This window comes from Hyperolius riggenbachi, chromosome 5, assembly GCF_040937935.1.
Source record: "Hyperolius riggenbachi isolate aHypRig1 chromosome 5, aHypRig1.pri, whole genome shotgun sequence".
NCBI classification, from domain to species: Eukaryota; Metazoa; Chordata; class Amphibia; order Anura; family Hyperoliidae; genus Hyperolius; species Hyperolius riggenbachi.
Genome location: NC_090650.1, coordinates 207,558,092 through 207,579,546, shown reverse-complemented (window position 1 = coordinate 207,579,546; position 21,455 = coordinate 207,558,092). Strand labels below are relative to the sequence as shown.

Here is a 21,455-nt window from a genome sequence, read left to right as displayed (position 1 = left end):
AGGCGAACCTTTGCGGAAGTTCGGTTCGCCCCATAATGCACATGGAGGGTCAACTTTGACCCTCTACATCACAGTCAGCAGGCCCAGTGTAGCCAATTAGGCTACACTAGCCCCTGGAGCCCCAACCCCTTATATAAGGCAGGCAGCGGCGGCCATTACGGTCACTCGTGTGCCTGCATTAGTGAGAGTAGGGCGAGCTGCTGCAGACTGTCTCTCATAGGGAAAGATTAGTTAGGCTTAGCTTGTTCCTGGCTGCATACCTGTTCTGTGAACCCACCACTGCATACCTGTACTGTGAACCCACCACTGCATACCTGTTCAGTGAACCCACCACTGCATACCTGTTCAGTGAACCCACCACTGCATACCTGTTCAGTGAACCTGCCACTGCATACCTGTTCTGTGAACCCACCACTGCATACCTGTTGTGTTCAGTGAACCTGCCACTGCATACCTGTTCTGTTCAGTGGACCCGCCACTGTATACCTGTTCAGTGAACCCGCCACTGCATACCTGTTGTGTTCAGTGAACCTGCCACTGCATACCTGTTCTGTGAACCCGCCACTGCATACCTGTTCTGTTCAGTGGACCCGCCACTGTATACCTGTTCTGTTCAGTGAACACGCCACTGTATACCTGTTCAGTGAACCCGCCACTGCATACCTGTTCTGTTCAGTGAACCTGCCACTGCATACCTGTTCTGTGAACCCGCCACTGTATACCTGTACTGTTCAGTGAACCCGCCACTGCATACCTGTTCTGTTCAGTGGACCCGATACTGTATACCTGTTCTGTTCAGTGAACCCGCCACTGTATACCTGTACTGTTCAGTGAACCCGCCACTGCATACCTGTTCTGTTCAGTGGAGTCGCTACTGTATACCGGTTCTGTTCAGTGAACCCGCCACTGCATACCTGTTGTGTTCAGTGAACCTGCCACTGTATACCTGTACTGTTCAGTGAACCCGCCACTGCATACCTGTACTGTTCAGTGAACCCGCCACTGCATACCTGTTGTGTTCAGTGAACCCGCCACTGCATACCTGTTCTGTTCAGTGAACAGGTTGCAAGTTGCAACATCATAATCCTTTACACAACTGTGCAAAACCTCAGGACAGCACATTGCAAGGCTTTTTCCGCCGGGGCCCAAGCAGGACGAAACTATCACGCATGCACGAGGAAGCCACATTTTGGGGGTATCAGTGCAGAATCCAGAAGATGGAGGAAGCCTCTTTAGGATCCAAGAGTATCCCCTCCTGAGGTTAGTACCCAGTAGGGGAGCATTTCTTTTTTACAGGTTAGCTTTAAGTAGCCATGTGCCCTAGATATTAGTATAAGGTAGCCAGATGTGCACCCAGCTAGTTAGCAGTATTTGGTGAGTTCCCCAGGTAGGGTTATTAGGAAGACACATGTGATCCCTTCCCCAGATAGTAGTATTAAGTAGCCATATGTGTCCCTAGGTATACGGTAGCCATAACTGACGTCTAATTAGAAGCATTCGGTGATCCTGTGAGTCCCCCATGTAGCAGTATTAGGTAGACAGATGTGCCCCTCAAATAGTATAAGGCAGGTAGAATTCTTAAAAGTTTTAGATAAACAGGACTATTAATAGCCAGAGGTGTCCTCCCACTATAGGTAGTCAGAGTATAGGTCACTAAAGTTAGCCCACAAGTATAGGTCACCATAGCTAGCCCCCCAAGTATAGGTTGCCCTAGATTAACCTCCTAGCATAGGTAATCAGAGGTAGCCCCCAAGTTTAGATAGCCAAAGAGTGTCGAGTTCACCACGGGAGTCTAGCCATGATGAACAAGTGACAGCAGTGTGAGAGGGTCATCCTCTGGAGTCTCCAGCCCCACAGCCCACACTGCCTAATAGAGCCACTCCAACTGACCTGTCATAAGTGCACCTCATTGAGCCAAATAAATTGTTGATTCAGCAGTGCCAGCCTCTGCCTCTCTGCAATCCATTAAACCCTTCTGTATTGTTTATGTCACATACAGGATCTTCTCAAAAAATTAGATATTAGGTCCGGTCACCTCTTCTCGTTGTGCAGCGTTTTCTGCCACACTTTTTCCTTCCCACAGACTTCCCACTGAGGTGCCTGGATACAGCACTCTGGGAACAGCCTTTTCGTTCAGAAATGTCTTTCTGTGTCTTACCCTCTTGCTTGAGGGTGTCAATGATGGCCTTCTGGACAGCAGTCAGGTCGGCAGTCTTACCCATGATTGCGGTTTTGAGTAATGAACCAGGCTGGGAATTTTTAAAAGCCTCAGGAATCTTTTGCAGGTGTTTAGAGTTAATTAGTTGATTCAGATGATTAGGTTAATAGCTCGTTTAGAGAACCTTTTCATGATATGCTAATTTTTTGAGATAGGAATTTTGGGTTTTCATGAGCTCTATGCTAAAATCATTAATATTAAAACAATAAAAGGCTTTGAACTACTTCAGTTGTGTGTAATGAATCTAAAATATATGAAAGTCTAAAGTTTATCAGTACATTACAGAAAATAATGAACTTTATCACAATATGCTAATTTTTGAGAAGATCCTGTACAATCTGTCTGGTACATTTTAATTCCATTTACATACAGTACTTTTTTACCCCCACCCAGGGCCCGGATTTACCATAAGGGACTGTAGGCACGTGTCTACAGGCGCCTGATGATGGAAAGGTGCCCCCCTTCCCCAGGGCCTCCCTCCATCCTTCCCTATACAAAGTTCTGAGCTGAGCGTTAATTAGAGGTTACTCACCCAGCTCTCTGCATTCCACTGACAAGATTGCCCTTCAGTCGGGGGCATTTCTGGTTACTTAATATTGAGAGTACTTCTGGCTACCTAATGCTAAGGGGCACCTGTAGCTACCTATGAAAGGCAAGGGAAGTAAGGGAGAAGTGACAGCTGGGCCAGCACACTTGCGGTGCAGTTCGGCGGGGGTTTGTAGGTTCATGGAGGGTGAAGTCTAGGGTGCCAGGACATCTGAGCCTATAGCCTATAGGCTCCAGTGCTGTAAATCCACGCCTGCCCCTACCTGACCTAACTTACCCAACAACACACAAGCATATTTAGCAATGAGTAGCAATGAAGAGGACAGCTTGTGTCGACACTACCACTTTGGCAGGATTCGTGGGTGTGAATGACTATATGCAGGGCTACGCCACCTGGTTAGCCGTGGCGTGCTCAGGTATATAAAACACCTTTTTACATTGTGGAAAAGGCAAGAAAACCAGCACTGCTGACTGTTTATTGCTGCATATGCTGTATATGTCAGGGATGAAGTCATGCAGTAGCTGTGCAAAGCAGCGTATTGAAGCACATTCAAATATTCATTTAAATATCCTGCATGCAAATTGACATTCCAGGTGATGCTCATGTGGTGGGTGCTAGGTGGGACAGCATGATGACCTCACACAGAGCTTCCTCTGAGGCCAAAACACCTTTTTTTATTTTTTTTATTGTGCACATGTATTTTATGTTTCTAAAGTCATACACTAACAATATACCCCTTTCTTTTTTAGGAAAAAGGAAGAATTCACCTCATCATTCTATTGCAAATACAAAAGAAGCGTTCTATAAAACAGTATAAAACAGAGAACAATTCAGTGCAAGTTTCAGATTATGAAGTATTATGTACTCATGTCAGGCTATGGCATTTTTGGTATTACTGCATTTTTGGTATAATATAAATCTCTTTTGTTGCCCTTTTACCAATACAAAAATCGGTGTAAGTTACAGGGTCATTATCTCACTGCACAAGAACTTTAGGGATGTCTGCTTTCAGCCAGGGTATAGTTGAAACTATTTTTAAGGTTTGGTTAGATTGCACAATTACTGGGAAATGCTCCTGCTAAAACTCCACCTTCATTAAAGTGAAACTTCATGCATTAGTTCAGCTCTGCACAGTCAGGGACTAGAGACCGATATTATTTTCAACTGCTTACCTTGTAGGAATTCATCTAAAGGTTCAGCTACTCTACACTCATTACAACAGACACTGTGGAAGGTCAGAGCTGCTGCCAGTTACTGCACGTAGTGAAAGTAAGCAACGATTGCTCCTGCTGTGTGCAGATATTTACTCATGCATGAAGTGTAAATGCCCCAGCCATCTGTGCTGAAAACTAAGGGTAGGAACACACTAGGCAGAATCACATATGTGTTTTCCATAGCACATAGTGGAAAACACATATGTGATTCTGCCTAGTGTGTTCCTACCCTAAATGCAACATAAGTATAAGTTTCAGGCTGCAAAATAAGTGCAGTTTAGGGCTGGTTCACACTGCAAGAGCTTTTTCTAAGTGCTTGTGATTTGAAAAGCTCTTGCTAATGATATCCTATGTGTGTGTTCTCATCTGAGTGATGTGATTTTATAAAAATCTCTCATAGCATTGAATTAGCAAAAGCTTTTCAAATTACTAGCGCTAAAGAAGCTCCTGTAGTGTGAACCAGGCCTTATGCTTACAACCAGATTTGGAAATGCTTGTCTGGCTGCAAATTAAAATAATAAGGCAATTTTTATTACATAAAATTAATAAAAATCTGAGCAGCTTTGATACATGTTTATAGCATATGATTTTAAATGAAGTTCGGGAAACCAGTACTAGGCATGCTAGAACATCTCCTTTACTTGTGCTGCAAATAGATTGCCCCTCTAATATCTCTACCGTTGGGAGTCTGACATGCATTATGGTATATTTTGCCTTCTCAACCTACCTGTAGGATTACTGGATCATGTTTTTTTGCAGTAGGCTATATCAACAAGAAGTAGTGACTATTTTATATACAACAAGCAGCAATATTAAACAAGCAAATGGTTTTAGGGAGGACTACTTTACGGTCTTTATCTGCAGACAGTTAAAATAAATGGACTCTTCAACTACCCTTTTGATGACAGAAGCTAAGCATTACATTAAAGATGAACTGCAGTGAAAATAATGCAATAAAACTGCTTATATTTTACGATATTCACTTATTATTATTTACTCAGTATTTGTCCATTGTAAAATCTTGTCTCTACCCGATTTACATTCTGAAATTTGTCACTTGTGGTGATATCTTAAATCGTGCCAGGTGATCTCTGCAGCAGGTTTGTTTCCTGAAAATTCTATGCACAGAGGGAGATACTGTTTGCTTGGAAGTTGGAAACAGCAATTATTTCCTACATTGCAATGAGGTTCACAGACAGGAAACTGTTATGGCCCATGGCCCTAACATCACACTGTGGGAGGGGTTTCAACACAATATCAGCCATACAGATGTCCCTGATAAACTATTCAACAAAAGGTAAAGATTTCTTGAGGGAAATTGGGTATTGGTTACTGATTGGGGTGGTCGAACTACTACAAAATTGGAACATAGAACGACACTAAAAATTCCATCTGGTTGTCAATTATTATAATCTGCTTAATTTTACTGCTTCATGTTGATGGAAGTTTGCTTTAAAGGAAGCCTGATGCAAATGGTATATGGTGGGTCTCCTAGCTTGCTTTAATTTGAACAGACCACCTGGCTGTTGAACAGATCCTTCGCCAGTGACATCTCCTTATTTACTGACACACGATGAGTCTGAAACAGTATGTAGAAAAGGGCTTATGGAAATCTGCAATTTAGGAAGAAAATCCACATTTTAGATTGTGTAAGCAAAACAGAATGCATAAATGCTGACTCACAGGCACTAGTGTGACTCACAAAGGCACTTCTGGAATTCACAATGTGCTTTCCAGCCATCACAATGCTTTTGGCAATGTCTGCAGTAATCTCAATTCAACCTTCAAAAAGTGTTAAAGTGAAATTTTATGAATTTTACAAAGGTCTGCCTCACTCCTGAAAAGCACATATGTACTATAGCTGCAAAATCTTTAAAACAAAACTCCAGAGATCTCTGTATGTACCTCATGCACATTCTACTTTGCTTGCAAATCACTCATTTTATACTGACAAATTTGCATTTACATTTTGTTATCTTTCTCCTTAATACAAATCTTTGTTGAAAAAAAAATCCCCCTGAGAGACTTTAGTTTCAAGTGTAGAGATTATGGTTGCATGTCCACAGTTTACAATAACACTGATCGAGCTGCGTGCAAGTGACATCACACGGTGGCCAGGGTGAGTAGGGAGGATAAAGCTCTCAGCCAGGCCAGTGATTGGCAAATTGATCCACCAGGCTGATTGCTGGCCAAGGTATCAGGTGGCATCTGGAGCCGCTGTACTTCTGCTATATTCCTGACATAGGCAGTTATTATCACCCGAGTTTCATAAAGCATGCTTTAGGATTGTGTGCTTTAGTATGGAATATAAAGTTGTGATAATGGACTTACACACACCAGCAACAGTCCGAGCACTACTTTAACTTAATTTATAGATAAACACATTTACACAGCTGTAGGTTAGAGTTTCACCCTTAAACTTGCAAAACTCCATTGGCATTTCTACAGAGAGAAGTAACGAGATCTACGCTTAAAAATAATTCCTTATAACTTTCCCTAGTAGGTAGTTGGGAGGATGACAGCATCACTATAATATGTGGTCAGCCAGAGTGATCCATGCAGTATGTTTACGACCGCTAATTAGTTAACACTGAAAGTTAGACTACAGTCTGACTGCACAGAAATTGACATTTAGACAACTGTATAGTTAACCCTTAAGCCTCATCTACACGGGTAGATGAGGCTCCGATCCGGCGGCTCGATTAGCCGCCGGATCGCTTCTTCCGTGTCCCCGCGCCTACCCGTCGCGTTCCCCGCTCGCCGTGCGTGCGCCGGATTCGATACCCGCTCGTCGCCGCGCCGCTTATCTTCCGCTCGATTACCTGCCATTGTCCCCTCGTGGGGAACGAGCAGGGAATCGGCGGTGGGGAGATCCGTCCTGTCGGATCTTATCAATCGAGCCGCATCAGCGGCTCGATTGATAAGGAACATCGCCGCTGCATCTACGCGTGTAGATGCGGCTTTACAGTTAGAGAAAAGGAACTCAGACTATGTAGGATTCGGACTGCACATTCATATGTTTATCTCATCATGTTACATGACACTTCAGGTACCCTTTAACAGAGGCGGGACAAGGTCCTCCAGCACCCAAGGCTGAGACACCAAAGTGCGCCCCTCCATCCCTGCCACCCCAGCCGTCACACACTGATTGCTATTAGACTAAGAGGTGCCACAGGGCCCACAACCTCCCCAACACTTTAATATCTAGTTATCTGGCTTGCAGTCACTGTCATGTATCCCTTTTTCTTATTTCTTTCTGCTTAAAACACAATTAGGAATGACAGCTGAATGAATTGTGCGCCCCCTCCTACACTGCGCCCTGAGGCTGGAGCCTCTCCAGCCTATGCCTCGGCCCGGCCCTGCCCTTTAACTCCAAGGCACAGTCAAAAAGCAAAGCTGAACAGGGGACTCCTGGGTACCAGGTGTCATGAAAAAACCATCAAAGTGGAATCCAGCTGCTCTCTGACCGGCCGTTCACCCTATGAAAATCTAGGGCTATTAAATAGTTATGGACTGGATGATTGTATATTCTGAATCTCTGTAACAGCATGGTAAAAATGACACCACAAAGCACAATCCTAGACTGAAAAAATAACTTTTTATTATTTTAGACACGTATAAATTTCAGCATAATAGTTTGGACTGTCTAAGAACAGCATCTTAAGTCAGATTGCATTTTATCACTTTCATATATCTGCAATCGGTTCTCCCATGTATAGACTATCCAGTACAGAAAAAGCATCACCTACAGATGGCACCACAATCAGGTTTGCAAACAGTATGAAAATGCAGTACTTTATCTAGTATTACTCGGACATACAATCAAATATGAATCGTCAAAACCATCTTAAACATAGCTTTTGATTTTGGAAAGTCTGAGAGACAAAAATGTGTTTGTTGTTTTAATGAAGAAAGCTTTATACTTCAACAGCAATCAAGTCCAGATTCCCTTACTATTAGTAGTGATGGTCATGTCTAGGAGAACTCATGGAGAAGCAGTCGCGTCCAGTCTGGGTCTTCTGCGCATGTGTGGACCTCCTGCGCATACAAAGAAGGCCCAGACAGACGCGTCTGTAGCAATTACCGGGAGTGATTGCAGCTGGACGGCAGACCTCAGGAGGACGGCGTGGGACTCACACGTGCTTATTAGGCTGGAGGTAGCCCAGGGTAAGTATCGAATGTTTACATTTAATCATCTCTGGTTTACTTTAACCACCAATTTTCACAAAGGACTGTAAGAATAGCACTAGCGGTAGTGAAGCTGTTGTTTCTATGGAGAAATGTGACGTGGTACTAGTGATGTGCCTCGGTGTATCTTTTTAAATAGCGTGATATAACTTACAGTATGTGCATTAAAAATGCAAACTTACACATCACATTTTTAAAAAACGTTTATGAATAGTCCCTGTATGTGTGCTTTTATGTGTGCGCTTCTGGACATCACTTGTCCTTGCTACATGACGCCTCTCTGTTTATCCTCCCTCCAAATTCCTTGGTTACTGTTTTGAGAAATATGTAACAGTGTTTTGTCATAGAACATATATACATACATCCTAGTGCCATGTTTGAGAATAAATATTACTTTCCAGTACATGTTAGTTGCACTTGTTTTGGCTCTGATCTGCTATAAGTGTGTGTACATAAAGAAGTAGTAGTGAGAATCTGATCTCAATCTGTCTCACTGGCCTTCTGAAAACCACATGCACTTTTTTTTAATAGTGTGCTATATTGAGTCCTAATGCTGTTTGTTGGCTGCACAGGAATCCCCCTGCACACACAGTCAGAAAAAGTTATTTGTGTGACATACAGAGATAAATCATAAGAAGATACATACTTACTAGTAAAGGGTTAGTATGAGATCATAAAGCAGGGGTTACACGCTGGGATGCGGAAGAGGCGATCCAGCGGCTAATTGAGCCGCCTGATCGCTCCGTCTAGATGAGGCTTTACAGGGGCTCATCAGATTTGGGTTGTGCTTATGAATTATCTGGCAGATGATTAACATATCAAACTGCCATTTAAGCAACCATACAGGATTGGAGTGACACACCTTACCCAAGTGTCAGGTGCTGAACCTGGGTGCTGGGCTAGGTCACCCTAACATCAACAGCAAACTTTATCCGTAAACTGCCAGTTAAGGGTCTACTTTCACTACAGATGAGTCTGGGCTGAATTTGCAGCGTTTCCCTGCATGCTGGCTGCACGGGGAAACGTTGCCTGTCTCCCTAGTGCCTTGTCGTCGAGATTGCACTGCGGTGCAAATCTGGACAGACTGCTGCAGCCGAATCCCTATAGCCGTGCATGAACTGACTTAGCGATTCAGGCTGCAGCTACACAGCAGAGCGGGAAATAAGCCCTAACCACCTTAGCGGTATGGACGAGCTCAGCTCGTCCATTACCGCCAGAGGGTGCCGCTCAGGCCCTGCTGGGCCGATTTTGATAAAATAAAAAGCAGCACACGCAGCCGGCACTTTGCCAGCCGCGTGTGCTGCCTGATCGCCGCCGCTCTGCGGCGATCCGCCGCGAGCAGCGGCGAAAGAGGGTCCCCCCAGCCGCCCGAGCCCTGCGCAGCCGGAACAAATAGTTCCGGCCAGCGCTAAGGGCTGGATCGGAGGCGGCTGACGTCAGGACGTCGGCTGACGTCCATGACGTCACTCCGCTCGTCGCCATGGCGACGAGGAAAGCCAAACAAGGAAGGCTGCTCATTGCAGCCTTCCTTGTTACTTATGCTTGCCGGAGGTGATCGGAAGAACGCCTCCGGAGCGCCCTCTAGTGGGCTTTCATGCAGCCAACTTTCAGTTGGCTGCATGAAATAGGTTTTTTTTAATTAAAAAAAAAACCCTCCCGCAGCCGCCCTGGCGATCTCAATAGAACGCCAGGGTGGTTAAATTGTCATCTCTTGCACATATTTTAATCCTGCAGGGTTGCAGCCTCTGAAAATTGCATAGCCTCTGAAATTTTCTGAGTCAAGAATAGCAGGAACAGTGCAAAATTGTTACAGTTCGCTACTCCTGGCCTTGTTACATAAGCTTCTCCCTACTGGTGCATGTATGCAATTGCACAGCTGCTGCTTCACATTTAGTAATCCTTACACAGATCTGATATGACCCAGATGCAGTACTTTTCCAACTAACAGCAGATAACTTTTAAAACAATCTATAAACACACTGTGCAGGCACTGTATACACATCACACAGCTACAACTTTCTTATTAATGTTACCAATAAAAGGAAAGGCATTCCACTTTAGGGAACTTGCGCAGAAGAACACTATCTCACCAATTTTCTCCTGTTTTCATTAAAGAGGCACCGTAGTGACATATAGGAGAATGTAGTATATTATTCAGGTTACCCACTTTTGCAGGCCACATCATGCACACATATACACATCACACCTCCTACTACTGAGTTTCATTTTTGTAAGTATATTTTTAGATACAGAAAAGTCAGCACAGACAACCATGTAGTGTTCAGTGATAAATGTCAATAACTTCCCATCTAGCAAGATAAGGCCATTTTAGCAATGGTTCTCCTGTGGTGCTGCGGTTTAGGCGTTACTTCTAAAAGCAGAAATGTGTGGTTTAATTTCTGGCTTCTCTAATTTTATGTTTATCATGCCTGCTGCATCCTATGTATGTGTCTAGCTATATGAAATGTTATTTTTTGCTAAATTACTTATGGTGTATTACATATGTACTGTGTTCACTTTCAGGCTGGTTTCACAGTGGGACGTTACAGGCGCACGTTAGAGCAGCCTGTAACGCAGCCCACCGCACAGTAATGAAAAATCAATGGGGCTGTTCACAGTGCCCACGTTGCGTTACATTGTAACGCTGCGTCACAAGACAACGTACTGCATGCAGTACTTTAGACGCGGCTGAGCCGCGTTAGACTGCTTGCACATGCTCAGTAATCTTGTGGAGGAGCGGAGAGCGGCCAGGCACATGGCTAATTAATATGCACTGCACGTTGTGACGTGCAGGGTTTACTTCCTGGAGCGGCCGCTCTGTGCGGCGATTGGCCGGCGGGACGTGATGCCGCATGCGCACAAGAGTGCGCATCACGGCATCACTGACGCCAGAGTGAGCTGCACAACGCGGCTCACTCTGACGTCCAGATCCAGCACCACCAGGCGTTCCGTTAGGGGGACGTTATGCGACCTTAACGCCCCCTCTAACGCAACGTCCTGGTGTGAAATTAGCCTAACAGTTTCATTTACTTTTGCTAGGAAAGTCTTTAAATCTTAAACAACTAGCATGTTAAAAATTAAGATGATTTAGAAGAAAATAAGAAGATGGCCATTCCCTCATCCTATATATAGATTATAGCCAGCCAATTATTTTTGTCGGCATGTGAAGTTATCATATGTCATATGTCAATATATTATTATTATTATTATAATAAAAAGCAGTTAGAATAAAATGCAATGTAGTAGTTCATGGCAAAAAAAAAAAAACACTTTGGAAACTTGTAATTTGTAGAGAGACAATATTACTTATGCACAAAAGCAAATATGATAGCTGTATGAATAATAAAAAGCAGAAAAACACATTTTTATTGAATGTTATGTCCGAGTTTCACACCACTTTAATGAATTCCCACTAGCCACATTTTTGTTAATGGCAAGCAGTCCCAACACCTGATGGCGATTTTGATGCCAGTAGAATTTTTCCATATCAGTAGATCAGAGTTTTCCATAATTCTATTCCACACATTTAATTCGTAACAAAAGAATTTGTCAATTTTTCAAATTGCAAAATACATAGAATAAAAAAGCCTACTTGTGCATGGCTACTTGAATGCAGCAAATAAATCTATAGCAGATATTTTTGAATTTGAATGACACAGAGATATCCTCAAGGTGGTCCACCACACTAATGTCCTATACAAATTACACAATATACAGTGTTCTTGCCAAGAGTAACCTCTTTATTGTGTTTAAAACAGTGCTGGCCCCCGCCACCACAAAGTCCCGATCCGCATCGCCGCTAGGAGAAGAGTTGGTCACGTGATGCCGGTGAAGATGCTCTGCAGCTCCCTCTCCGTGCGCGCTCAAGGCGTTGGGAGGAGAGCCTTCTGCGAAGAGATGTGTAGAATGCCGTCCGCCCCCTCACTCCCAAGCTGAAAATCACCCTGGGGGCCAAGGGAGCCACACGCTTGTCCAGGCTATTAGTCAATCACGCACCTGCTGCTGAGGGGGGGGGGGGGGTTCCTGTGCTGAAGGAGGAGCTCAGTGCTGATGGACATGTATGCCATGTGCGGGGGTGGGGGTTGTGTCATGTGCTGGGGACAATTGTGTCATGGGGGGAAGAGTCGTGCAGGGGGACAGTTGTGTCATGTGCTTGGGGGGGGGGGAGTCGTATTGGGGAACAAGTGTGTCATGTGCTGGGCGTGGGTGGGGGGGAGTTGTGCTGGGGGACAGGTGTGTCATGTTTTGGGGTACAGGTGTGTCATGTGCTGGGGGGGGAGTTGTGCTGGGGACAGGTGTGTCATGTGCTGGTGGGGATCGTGCTGGGGGCCAGGTGTGTCATGTGCTGGGGAACAGCATGGCAATGCGGCAAGGTGGATTGGGACTTTCTGGAGGAGGGGGCTGGGAGTCGAAGAAGGTACCAGTGGCAGTGAGGGGGAGACTGACTATCTATCTATCTGGCTAACCTGTACTGCAGTACCTATACTGGCGCACCTATAGCTGGTTTACCTATACTCGGGCACCTATAGCTAGCTAACCTTTACTGGGGCACCTAAAGCTGGTTAAACTATATTGGGGGCACCTATACTGGGCTATCTATATTGGGGCTACTTATACTCACCATCCATGTGCTAATCCATCATTTTTCAAAAATCGTGAATCGAATCGAAATCGTCATTTTTGACAGAAATTGTGCAATTCAATCTTTTCCTAAAATTGTTCAGGCCTACAAGGGGTTAATCTGCCGAGCTGGTTGAAGAACCCCACTGGGGGACAGCGGTGGAACAACGGTACCAAGAGAGGAATGGGAAGGCTCTATTGGATCCAAAGCCTTCCCTCTTCTTATGGGAAGAATCTAACTTTTTTTTTTTTAAGTCATTTTAGATTTGCTTTGACCTTCCTGGCGGTAAGCCCGAGCTGAGCTCGGGCCATGCCGCCGGAAGGCACTGCTCAGGCCCCGCTGGGCCGATTTGCATAATTTTTTTTTTTGCTGCACGCAGCTAGAACTTTGCTAGCTGCGTGCAGTGCCCGATCGCCGCCGCTACCCGCCGATCCGCCGCTATCCGCCGCAGCCGCCCCCCCCCCCAGACCCCGTGCGCTGCCTGGCCAATCAGTGCCAGGCAGCTCTATGGGGTGGATCGGAATCCCCTTTGACGTCACGACGTCGATGACGTCATCCCGCCCCGTCGCCATGGCGACGGGGGAAGTCCTCCAGGAGATCTCGTTCTTTGAACGGAATCTCCTGATCGCCGATCGCCGGAGGCGATCGGAGGGGCTGGGGGGATGCCGCTGAGCAGCGGCTATCATGTAGCGAGACTTTGTCTCGCTACATGAAAAAGCAAAAAAAAAATTTAAAAGAAAAGATTTGCTGCCCCCTGGCGATTTTTTAGCAAACCGCCAGGAGGGTTAAAGAACAAGCGACACCCATGCTAACCTAGAAATAAAAAACACATATATAAGTAGATAAATGCTACCTCTACTTACATAACAGATGTATTGTGCTATCCATGTAATGATTCCTGTGAATTTTACAAAGGATAAGCAGAAAATCCTATTCTAGGCAGTGGCCATTTTGCCAAGCTAATGCTGACATCATATCCTCCTTGACTCTTGTTTCCCCCCCCCTCCCTTCCAGGCGCGGAGCTAGGGGGGGTCGGGGTAGGTCAAGTGCCCCCGGGCGCCGGGTCCCTAAGGGCGCCCAGCTGAGCTGATTTTTTTTTTTTTTCCCTCTGCGGAGGGGAGCAGCGCAGAGAAGAGAAGAGGGAGAGCTATGCGGACGGTGGAGAAGGGGGCCATCTCCCCCCCTTCTCTCACCTTAGGGCTCTCCCTCCCTCCATCGCTGTCCCCTCCGTTATTGTCCGGGTGCTGGCGCAGCGGGCGGGACTCACCTCCGTCTCGCTCCAGCGCCGGCCGGAAGTTCGGATCCCGCAGCCGCTGCTCTGGTCTGGACTAGACCAGAGTAGCGGCAGATCCATCCGCGCTGCGACGAGACGGAGGTAAGTTCCGCCCGCCGCTGCCAGCACCCGGACATTAATGGAGGGGACAGCGAGGGAGAGAGAGCAGCTCTCCCTCTTCTCTGCGCTGCTCCCCTCCTGCTGGGGAGGCAGGGAGGGGGACACCTGGCTACCTACTCTGGGCATATATACCCCTGGCTACATCTACTGGGCATATATACCCCCTGGCTACATCTACTGGGCATATATACCCCCTGGCTACATCTACTGGGCATATATACCCCCTGGCTACATCTACTGGGCATATATACCCCTGGCTACATCTACTGGGCACATATACCCTGTCCCCTGGCTACATCTACTGGGCACATATACCCCTGGCTACATCTACTGGGCACATATACCCCTGGCTACATCTACTGGGCACATATACCCCTGGCTACATCTACTGGGCACATATACCCCTGGCTACATATACTGGGCACATATACCCCTGGCTACATATACTGGGCCTATATACCCCTGGCTACATATACTGGGCATATATACCCCCTGGCTACATCTACTGGGCATATATACCCCTGGCTACATCTACTGGGCATATATACCCCTGGCTACATCTACTGGGCATATATACCCTCTGGCTACATCTACTGGGCATATATACCCCCTGGCTACATCTACTGGGCATATATACCCCCTGGCTACATCTACTGGGCATATATACCCCTGGCTACATCTACTGAGCATATATACCCCTGGCTACATCTACTGGGCATATATACCCCTGGCTACATCTACTGGGCATATATACCCCTGGCTACATCTACTGGGCATATATACCCCTGGCTACATCTACTGGGCATATATACCCCTGGCTACATCTACTGGGCATATATACCCCCTGGCTACATCTACTGGGCATATATACCCCTGGCTACATCTACTGGGCATATATACCCCTGGCTACATATACTGGGCATATATACCCCTGGCTACATCTACTGGGCATATATACCCCCTGGCTACATCTACTGGGCATATATACCCCCTGGCTACATATACTGGGCATATATACCCCTGGCTACATATACTGGGCATATATACCCCCTGGCTACATCTACTGGGCATATATACCCCTGGCTACATCTACTGGGCATATATACCCCTGGCTACATCTACTGGGCATATATACCCCCTGGCTACATATACTGGGCATATATACCCCCTGGCTACATATACTGGGCATATATACCCCCTGGCTACATATACTGGGCATATATACCCCCTGGCTACATATACTGGGCATATATACCCCCTGGCTACATATACTGGGCATATATACCCCCTGGCTACATATACTGGGCATATATACCCCCTGGCTACATGGACTGGGCATATATACCCCCTGGCTACATATACTGGGCATATATACCCCTGGCTACCTACTCTGGGCATATATACCCCTGGCTACATATACTGGGCATATATACCCCTGGCTACATATACTGGGCATATATACCCCCTGGCTACATGGACTGGGCATATATACCCCCTGGCTACATATACTGGGCATATATACCCCTGGCTACATATACTGGGCATATATACCCCCTGGCTACATATACTGGGCATATATACCCCCTGGCTACATATACTGGGCATATATACCCCTGGCTACATCTACTGGGCATATATACCCCTGGCTACATCTACTGGGCATATATACCCCCTGGCTACATATACTGGGCATATATACCCCCTGGCTACATATACTGGGCATATATACCCCCTGGCTACATATACTGGGCATATATACCCCCTGGCTACATATACTGGGCATATATACCCCCTGGCTACATATACTGGGCATATATACCCCCTGGCTACATATACTGGGCATATATACCCCCTGGATACATGGACTGGGCATATATACCCCCTGGCTACATATACTGGGCATATATACCCCTGGCTACCTACTCTGGGCATATATACCCCTGGCTACATATACTGGGCATATATACCCCCTGGCTACATGGACTGGGCATATATACCCCCTGGCTACATATACTGGGCATATATACCCCTGGCTACATATACTGGGCATATATACCCCCTGGCTACATATACTGGGCATATATACCCCCTGGCTACATATACTGGGCATATATACCCCTGGCTACATCTACTGGGCATATATACCCCCTGGCTACATGGACTGGGCATATATACCCCCTGGCTACATATACTGGGCATATATACCCCTGGCTACCTACTCTGGGCATATATACCCCTGGCTACATATACTGGGCATATATACCCCCTGGCTACATATACTGGGCATATATACCCCCTGGCTACATATACTGGGCATATATACCCCCTGGCTACATATACTGGGCATATATACCCCCTGGCTACATGGACTGGGCATATATACCCCTGGCTACATATACTGGGCACATATACGCCTGACTATATATACTGGGCACATATTATTCTCCTGGCTACATATACTGGGCATATATACCCCTGGCTACATATACTGGGCACATATACCTTTGGCTACATATACTGGGCACACATATCCCTGCCTACATATACTGGGCACATATACCCCTGGCTACCTGTTCTGTGGACATCTCTACCCCTGGCTACCTGTTCTGGGGACATCTATATCGCTGGCCACCTATTCTGGGGACATCTATACCGCTGGCCACCTATTCCGGGGACATCTATACTGCTGGCTACCTATTCTGGGGACAACTATAGACCTGGGGCTACCTATTTTTGGGGAACCACGTCAGATTGAGTGTATTTTGGAGAACTGCTGCCAGGTGAGAGGTGTCTACCATATTAAGGGGGCATTCTACCTATTTATGTGAAATGCTGTCTATTTATGTGACTCATGACTGCTGAATTTGTCTTGTTGGGGGCCTCATGGTTACTGAATTTGTCTTGTTGGGGGCCTCATGATTTGTTGGGGGCCTCAAGATCGCTGAATTTGTCTTGTTGGGGGCCTCATGATTGCTGAATTTGTCTTGTTGGGGGCCTCATGATTGCTGAATTTGTCTTGTTGGGGGCCTCATGATTCCTAAATTTGTCTTGTTGGGGGCCTCATGATTGCTGAGTTGGTTATGTTGGGGGTCTCATGATTGCTGAATTTGTCTTGATGGGGGGGGGCTCATGATTGCTGAATTTGTCTTGGAACATGCTGGAAGGTACATACTGAGGGAGCGTGGGTGAGCGTGAGCCTGCTAACCTCCATATACATTTGGCTCCACCCATAACCACGCCCACATTTATTATGTGACCACGCCCCTTTTTGGCGCACCTTGGCTTTGGGGGGCGCATTAATAGTCTTTGTCCCCGGGCGCTGAAAACCCTAGCTACGCCTCTCTCATGCTCATTGTGTATTCATTAGCTGCCCTCCTCCCAGAGTCTTTTTTTTTATTTACACATCCAATCACTGAGTCACCTCAGCCTTGCTTGTAAACGCAAGTGATCAGCTAGGCAGGGAAATAAATGGAAGAGGAGGAATATATTATGGATAAAAAGAACTCCCAGCATTCAACTTTTTGGCACTGTTTGGCACTAGGGCCAGTGCTCCTATAGTATGTAATAACTCCAAACCATAACAGCAGAAAAAGTTTTGAATGCAGGATTAGCATCTTTATCACTGAATACACTCAGACCAGTTGCTGTTGAATTTTGATTTTTATGGTGACAATACCGCTTTAAGTAAACTGTCAATCAAAATCCAATAAATTCATCAGCTGGACAATAAGATACATAGCCCCGTATGCAATTAACCTTTTCTCCTCAGTTATCTCCTAGGTGATAATTTTCACATTCCCTTTAAAATAACTCTCTTTACAATAACTCAACATTTTACAATTGAAAAAAGTACCTAAAAGTTGGAGAGAAACTACTATCAACATTATTTTAAGTATTTTCTTACTTGCTGGTGGTTTAAAAGGCATTTTATGACAAGGTGTAAAAACATCACCTAGGAGGAAACTCAAGAGAAAAGGTGACTTGCATAAGGCCCATAGAGTAATCATAAGTGACACTAGTGACATAATACCAGTTTGTTTTGAGCAATACAATGTCTTCCTCAGGCTTCTGTACAAAGCTGGAGTAAACTCCACATGCTGCAACTTGCCAAAAGTGATGACGAGTTATCTTCAACTTTGTACATAAGTCTGAGGAAGAGCTTTAATAGCTTTAAACAAATTAATGTTGTCATCTTCCTCTGTAGAAAATGTATGCTGCGAAATAAGATTTTGGCTTATGAAGAAACATAGGGCATTTGTTATATAGTTATTTGGATTTTAAAAAGACATACGTCCATCGAGTTCAACCAGAAAATAAAGTACAACACCAGCCTGCTCCCTCACATATCCCTGTTGATCCAGAGGAAGGCGAAAAACCCTTACGAGGCATGGTCCAATTTGCCCAAAAAGAGAAAAAAATTCCTTCCCAACTCCAGATGGCAATCAGATAAAATTAATGAAACACCACCACCGGAATTTACCTAGTAATTATAGCCATGGATGTCTTGCAATGCAAGGAACGCATTTAACCTCCCTGGCGGTATATTAAAAACCGCCAGGGGGCAGCGCTGCCGGTTTTTTGCTTCTTTTTTGTATTAAATCATGTAGCGAGCCTAGGGCCCCAGCACCTCCGATCGCCTCCGGCGATAGGCGATCAGGAAATCCCGTTCAAAGAACGGGGTATTTTCTGGAGGGCTTCCCCCGTCGCCATGGACGTCGTGACGTCTAAGAGTCCCGATCCACCCCTTAGCGCTGCCTGGCGCTGGTAGGCCAGGCAGCGCAGGGGTCTAGGAGGGGGGGGCTCTACGGCGGCGCAGATAGCGGCGATCGAGCGTGGGGCGGCGGCGATCGGTCTGCTGGCGCAGCTAGCAAAGTGCTAGCTGCGTCCAGCAAAAAAAAATATTACGCAAATCGGCCCAGCAGGGCCTGAGAAAACCTCCTGTGTGGCTTACCCCGAACTACGTTCGGGGTTACCGCCAGGAAGGTTAAGCCCCCTTTAAATGCAGTGATCTTAATCACTCTTACTGTAAAGAACCCACAAAGGGGCACATGCACTGAAATGGTTGCAAATCACTGCTCAAGGAGATCAAGTGATGTTTCTGCTCACTACACAGGTGGGAAAAACATCCCACAGTGAATTACCTTTCCAGCAGTAAAGATGATGATATCAATGATACATTTAAGAATGTAAATCAGCGTGAGGTACAATTTTACAATGTGCAAACATTGACTAGATCATTTCTAAATGAATGTTGTAAGAAAAAATATGCAATTTTATTCATTAAACAGAGTATGAAGCCTAAAAAATACTTCTTTTTACTGGGCAATCCTCTTCAGGAATAAGACTATAGCTGAAACGCCACATTCCCACGTCGCAATGATCAATTAATACCCCTGAAATCCCTGGGGAAAAATTCCACAACTTTCCAGGTCGTGGACTTTGCTACACGGGTGAGGCAAAGCTTTGCGCTGTAGCTCTGCCTCTGCTCACGTCATTCTCTGCCTCCTCCTGCCCCTCTCAGTAAAAGAAGACTGAGAGGGGCGGGAGGAGGCGGAGATCGGCAGAGATTGATGCAAGCAGAGGCAGAGCTTCAGCACAAAGCTCTCCCTCTACCCGGAAGGAGCCCCGAATTTGCCCTGGGGATTTCGGGGTATTAACTGATTGTTCTGCTGCGGGAATGCAGTGTTTCAGCTATGGTCTTATTGCTGAAGAGGACTGCCTAGTAAAAAGAGGTATTTTTTTAGGCTTCCGATTCTCTTTAAGTTATATTCAGTACCATTCCTCTTTAAGTTGTTAACCTCTTGAGGACCAGAGGTTTATACCGTACATCCTTAGTGACCAGGCCATTTTTCACAATTCAGCACTTTGCAACTTTAACCGTTTATTGCTTAATCATACAACTTAGCACCCAAATTAATTTTACCTCCTTTTCTTCTCACAAATAAAGCTTTCTTGTGGAGGTACTTGATTGCTGCTGCTATTTTTTTTTTTATATATAAATTAATAAAAAAAAAGACTGACATTTTGTTAAAAAATAAACATACAGATTAGTTAATTGACTTCCCCTTTAATTGGCCCTAGACTACGATACACACAGTACACTATACATACATGGACATATGCCTACGGTAGGGATTAGACTGTGAGCCCCTCCAAGGGACAGTTAAGTGACAAGACTATGTTTTGTGCAGCATTGCGTAAGAGGTCAGCGCTATATAACTATCAAATTATCATATACTAAAAAAAACACAGCCTGCCAGCTCCAATTGCAGGGTGGCAGGCTGATCGATGGGGCCCAATTTGCTTACTGACAGGAGCTTGCGTTCCTCGCGAGATGATGCCATATGGTGTCGCTGAGACCTGAGAGAGTTGCGTTTCCACCACCATCCAGTGTTAGGTGAACGGGAATTTGTTACTGTTATGGTGGCCACTAATGAACCAATCTTTTTCATACAATCTTACCAAATCTATGTAGTATAAGGGTAAACTGAGTGAATATACTGAATGGATACTTCAGGCAGTTACCTTATATTACATAGAAATGGTAAGATTGGATGAAAAAGATTGGATCATTAGTGGCCACCTTTACTATAAATGAACTTTAAAGAGACTCTGAAGTCTCGTAAAAATCATGTTTTTAATTAAAAAATGTGTTTAACATCTTTGCCCTATCTAAACCGCCGCATCCCCGCCGCTGTACACTAAATCCCCCCAAACTCCCCGGGGGGCAATCCGGGCAGCGCTTCCAAGAGAGGCAGAGCTATGAGCCGCAGCTCTGCCTCTCAGCCCAGATCGCCGCCTCTCCCCCGCCCCTCTCAGTCTTCCTTCACTGAGAGGGGCGGGGGAGAGGCGGAGATCCGCCGCTGATAGACGGGCATGGAGGCAGAGCTGCGGCTCATAGCTCTGCCTCCAACAGCAGCAAAATCCACGACCAAGAAAGTCATGGATTTTGCGGGGTAGAGGGAGGGGGGAGTTAGGGGGGATTTAAATAGATTTCAGCGGCGGGGATGCGGCGGTTTAGGTAGGGCAAAGATGTTAAACACATTTTTTTAATTAAAAACATGATTTTTAGGAGACTTCAGTGTCTCTTTAAATTTTAATTTGCAACCAGCTATGAATGTATGCGGCTAAGTTCACAGTGGCCACTGCGTTGTGTTCATTGTAACAGCAGGAACACAATGGACTGGGAATCAATGACATACAATACATTACCTGCACATTGCAATACATACAGTCAGCATACTGTGCAGCATGCAGTCAATGAAAAGTATGCA

General features: G+C 45.6%; 1 protein-coding gene across 6 annotated transcripts in view; it reads right to left on the bottom strand.

Annotated features, from left to right (window-relative positions):
• Positions 1-21,455, bottom strand: part of AHRR (aryl hydrocarbon receptor repressor) — a 456,078-nt gene that overhangs the window by 161,056 nt on the left and 273,567 nt on the right. Inside the window, exon 1 of one of the 6 annotated variants that reach the window (XM_068236649.1) lies at positions 3,730-3,748. The exons of the other annotated variants lie outside the window; for them this stretch is intronic. The gene's annotated coding sequence lies outside the window, so the exon portion shown is untranslated. Of the gene's footprint in view, positions 1-3,729; positions 3,749-21,455 lie in introns of those variants that run through there. 6 annotated transcript variants of the gene reach the window in all.